At 44.1% G+C, this 5,311-nt stretch overlaps 1 pseudogene; it reads right to left on the reverse strand.

The window, feature by feature from the left end:
• Window positions 1-2,316: 2,316 nt before the first annotated feature.
• LOC102820673 lies at window positions 2,317-4,339 on the reverse strand (annotated as a pseudogene).
• Between the last annotated feature and the right edge of the window lie 972 nt (window positions 4,340-5,311).

Here is a 5,311-nt window from a genome sequence, read left to right on the forward strand (position 1 = left end):
TTCCAGAATATTCATACTTTGCAATGTTGTCCATAGCTTGTCATGATCCACACAATTGAAAACTTTTGCATAGTCAATAAATCACAGGTAAACATCATTCTGATATTCTCTGCTTTCAGCCAAGATCCACTGAACATCAGCAATGATATCCCTCGTTCCATGGCCTCTTCTGAATCCGGTTTAAACCTCTGGAAGTTCTCTGTCAATGTATGCTTGCAGACATTTCTGTATTACCTATAGTAACACTTTACTCACATGGGATATAAAAGAGATTGTCCACCTTTCTTCGGGATGGGCACAAATACATATTTCTTCCAATCAGTTGGCCAGTTAGTTGTCTTCCAAATTTCTTGGCAGAGATGAGTGGGTGCCTCCTGTGTCGCCTCACTTTCCTGCAAGATTTCAATTTTTATTCCATCATTTTCTGGTGCTTTGTTCTTTACCACTTCCTTCAATACATCTTGGACTTCCTCCTTCAGTATAGTTGGCTCTTGATTATATGCTACCTCTTGAAACGGCTGAACATTAACCATTTCTTATTGGTACAGTGACTCTGTGTATGCCTTCCATCTTCTCTTTTTGCTTTCTGCATCATTTAATAATTTGCCCAGAGTATCTTTCAATAACGAATGTCGAGGCTTGAATTTTTTCTTCAAATTTGTTCCCCTAGATTGAGAAATGCTGAGCGTGTTCTTCTTTTTTGGTTTTCCAATTCCAAATCTTTGCAGATTTTGTTGTAATATTTGACTTTATCTTCTGGAGCTGATATTTGAAATTTTCTGTTCAGCTCTTGTGCCTTCTCATTTCTTCCATTTGCTTTAGCATTTCTACAGTGGAGAGCAAATTTCAGTGTCTCTTTTGACATCCATTTTGACCTTTTCCGTCTTTCTTGTCTTCTTTATGACTTTTTGCTTTCTATATGTATGATGTTCTTGATGTCATCCCACAACTCTTCTGGTCTTTGCTCTTTAGTGTTTAATGTATCAAATCTGTTCTTCAGATGATCTCTAAATTCAGGTGGGATAAATTCATGGTCATGTTTTTGTTCTCATGGACTTCATGAGAGAAAGACAAGACTCTCTGCTGCACAAAGATTTCCAGGCTCAGGTTGCTCTGGGTCAGAACCAACTCAATGACACTTAACAACAACATCATATCTGCTAAAGAAAACAATTCCCCTTATAAAAAAAAAAATCTCAAGCTCATAGATGCCTTCATGGATGAATTCTATGATGCAATTAAGAAAAAACAAAAACAAAAACATCAATCTTACATAAACTATTTCAGAAAATATAGGAGAGAACATGTCGTAACCTGTTTATTTGTCTAGTATAACTCGGATAGCAAAACCAAACAGAGAACATTACTAGAAAAGAAACAATTATAGAACTCATGAACATAGACAAAAATTCTTAACAACTCAAACCCAGCAATATGTAAAAATTGATTAAGATACATGATCTAAAATATACCTTCATCCATAAATGTAAGGTCATCTCAAAATTTTAAAATCCATCAGTGTAACATTGTATTACTAGAATAAAGAAAAATCTCAGTAGTTATCCTCAATAAATTTAGAAAATAATTACTCTTTTACAAAATTCAACATCAAATTTTTATTTTCATAAATATTACTGCAAGCCATAAGGATCTTTTAGTATATGACAAAGACATCTCCAAGAAGTCTACATCTAATAACACTTCTTGTTGCTAGGCGCCATCAATTTGGCTCTCACTCATAGTGACCCCATGAACAAAGAACGAAACACTGCCCGATCACATACCATCCTCATAACCATTGTTATGCTTGAGCTCATTCCTGCTGCCACTGTGCCAATCCACCTCATGGGGGGGGTCTTCCTTTTTTTCACTGACCCTTCACATTACAAAGCATGATGTTCTTCTCCAGCTACAGGTCCCTCCTTATAATATGTCCCAAGTATGAGAGATGAAGTCTCCATTCTGGCTTCTAAAGTGCTTTCTGGCTATACTTTTTTTATTTGGAGGTTTTTCTTCTTTATTGAGGACTTTAAGACTTGGGTACATCAAATAAAACCAATTTCTGGGGGAAAAAAATCAAAAACCACAATAGATACAAAAAATTAACATTATCTGGGCTATGTCAAAACCCGGAGAATATATTTGTATAATTGAAAATTTCTAGGCATTTCATAATTGACCTTTTGATACAAAATGACCTGTTAAATTTGCAATTTGTGGTTCTTGATGTTGACGTCCACAGGGCAAGCTAGAAGTCTTGAAACGAGCTGAAATCCAGGAGGGTTTTATTTGGCTTTCGAATCATTGTTTCCTTGTCTAAGAGGTAGCAGTAGCAATAGCACCCACTTTCTGGGCAGCTTCTCTCTTGGCATAATGAGCCTGTAGAACTGCCACAGCTTCATCCACCTTTGAGCAGAGAGTTTTGGGAGACTTCAGCACGTGCAGCAAATCTCCAGCAACATCCCCCTAATCTTTCCAGCAAGGTTTGCATGCATTGTTTGGATAAGTGGAAACAAACTTTCTCCCAGCATCTGCTTCTGTTCTTGTGGGGGTGCTGTAGCCAACACGGAGGTGGTCAGGGATTCCTGCCCCTGCACGTGGACTGTATGCTGTGGTGCCTGCAGAGGCTGCATTGCAGGATGAGGGTTGCGGACGCTGGAGGCATATTTGTATGGTGTGTGACACTGTGGGCTAATGTGCCAGACTGCAAAGTCGTTTGAACTGCAAGGTAGGTGGTTCAAGCTCACCAGCTGCTCCTTGGAAACCCTATACAGGGTCTCTATAGGTCAGAATCGACTCAGTGGCACTCAACAACAGTCCAAGGAGCAGCAGCAGCTACCGCAGCCCCAGGTGTTAAATTTTGCACAGCTGTGGGAACATCTCCAGACTGGCAACTGTCAGTCAGCCCTTGCTGGGCGGCACCAGCCCCACCAAAGTTCATAGCCAAGTGGTCCAGGCACCCAGACCCAGTTGGAGCCAGATGGCGAAGAGTTGGATGAGGCCCAGACTGGCATATAGCACTTGGCAATCCTTGGAAGCCTTGAGGTCTCCCACTTTGCTGCCAGTATGGATTAGGCCTCATCTGTTCTTGTTGGTTAGGTGTGTAATATGGTGATCTTCCCTGAGTCTATGGAAATGCTGGCACAAAGTAGCCACCAGTTGTAGGCTGAAACTGATTTAAGATGGCGTTGGCAGGGAGTGCTCTCATTCCTGCCACCCGCTGCATGTACTGGTTGGTCAGGTGAGCCTTTCTCTCTTCCTTCCTCTGGGCCAGAGCAACATACAGCAGCTTAGAGCCTACAATGCATCCATTCATCTCAGTGACTGCTTTGGTTGCCTCTTTGGGAAATGAGAAGCAGACAAAGCCAAACCCTTTGCTTCTCCCATCCTCCAGCAACACCTTAGCACTGGTGATTGACCCAAAAGGAAAAAAATTCTATCTTTAGCTTCTCCTCATCAATGGTGTCATCCAAGTTCTTTATGTAAAGATTCACCCCCTGACATTGACTAATTCTCTCTTGTTTCAGCTGCTCAAATTTCCCTTTTAACTCACTCAGCCTTTCATTCCACTTTCTTCTGTGCACAGCCTACAAAGATGACTTTCCCACTTATTTCTTTTCCATTCGTCTCTTCCACAGCCTTATTGGCGTCTTCATGTTTTTCGTAACTCACAAAGCCAAAGCCTTTGGATTTCCTACTGGGATCTCTCATCACCTTGACACTTAGGGTCTTACCGAACTGGCTGAACAGCTCTTTCAGACTCTCATCATCCACTTTTCCCCCAAAGTTCTTGATATAACCATTGGTGAATTCCTAGGCTTTGGCTCCAAGTTCAGTTTACCGCTCTTTTCGAGACTTAATCAGCCCATGGACACTTTGTGGTCATTGAAGAGCATGACATTCATCTTCTCGATGGCCTTGTCGGCAGCCTCTTGGATCATCACACACCATCTTGAAGGACAGAATGTTTCCAAAAGCAGAGAAAGTATCATAAAGTGTCTTGTTATTTATGGATTTGTCCAAGTTCTTGATGAAGACGTTTCCCACAGAAAATTTTCTCAAAGAGGGATCCCTCTGTGACCACATGATTCGGATTGGCTTTCCCTTAATCACATGAAAGTTCACGGTGTCCAGAGCCCGCTCCATGTCAGCCGACTGCTGGAAATTGTTGTAAGCATAACCCAGGGATCGTTGGGTGATCGTATCACGGCAGACCCAAATGAACAGCACTGGCCCCGCAGAACTGAACTTTTCGTACAGCATGGCCTCGGTGACTTCCAGAGGGCAGGTTACCCAGGTACAAGCAGGCCACGGGGTAGCTGCTGGCTGCAGCATTCATCTCCCCGCCCCTCCCCACCCCCCCAACCCCACCACTCCATCCCACAGGACAAAAGAGGCTGTTGTGGATGCTGTGGTCGCTTGGCTCACAGGTGGCAAGAGTGAAGCTCTGGAGTTGGCTCAGACACACAGAAGACGGAAAATAGGAGTTCAGGGACAATTCATAGGAGACGATGCAAAACCCCAGACAAAAGACACCCCAAAAAGCAATATGGCCCTCCCTGAGAGTTTGTAATTTGCAGCTGTCCGGGTTTGAACCTTATAATTTCCAAAATATATATGGTAGTTATGTTTCGTGGAGTCGGTTCCGACTCATAGTAACCCTGTACAGGGTTTCCGAGGCTGTAAATCTTTAAGGGAGCAGAAAGCCTCATCTTTCTCCTGCGGAACAGCTGTAGTTTCGAAGTGCTGACCTTGGGGTTCGCAGCCCGATTCGTATCCACTATGCTAACAGAGCTCCTATATGTATTAAAATGGAGAGTCCTCTCCCCAGTAATTCTTTAAGAGGCAACCAAATGCTGCCCACAGAGGCTTCTGGACACAAGTTTCTCTATAAATATAGGCCTCGAGGGCTCTTGGTGGTTTAAAATTACAACAGCCAGGGGAAGAGGGAAACAAAATACAGGTGGGTGCGGACTCCGCAAGCCCCAGGCGGGAGTGCGCGCAGCCGTCTCGCACACCCGGCTCCAGGAAGGGCAGTGCGAACACTTGGTGCGCCCAGGCTGCTGGAGAGCAGGGGGCGAGGACTGCCGGCGGGGCGCGGGTGCGGAAGCTGCCACGCGGAGCAAGCGGACCGGGAGGGCCGGACAGACGGGCAGGCACAAAGTGCTCACCACCTGACCGGCAGACGGAGACGGACAGATGAGAAAGTGCGGCGGCGGGCTCGGGGCAGGCCAGAAGCTTGCAAGTGACTTTCCTGCGGGTGCTTCCAGGAGGAACTGCCTTTTATTTTTCTTAAAGATTTCTAAAGCAT

This window comes from Chrysochloris asiatica, unplaced genomic scaffold, assembly GCF_000296735.1.
Source record: "Chrysochloris asiatica unplaced genomic scaffold, ChrAsi1.0 scaffold00002, whole genome shotgun sequence".
NCBI lineage: Eukaryota > Metazoa > Chordata > Mammalia > Afrosoricida > Chrysochloridae > Chrysochloris > Chrysochloris asiatica.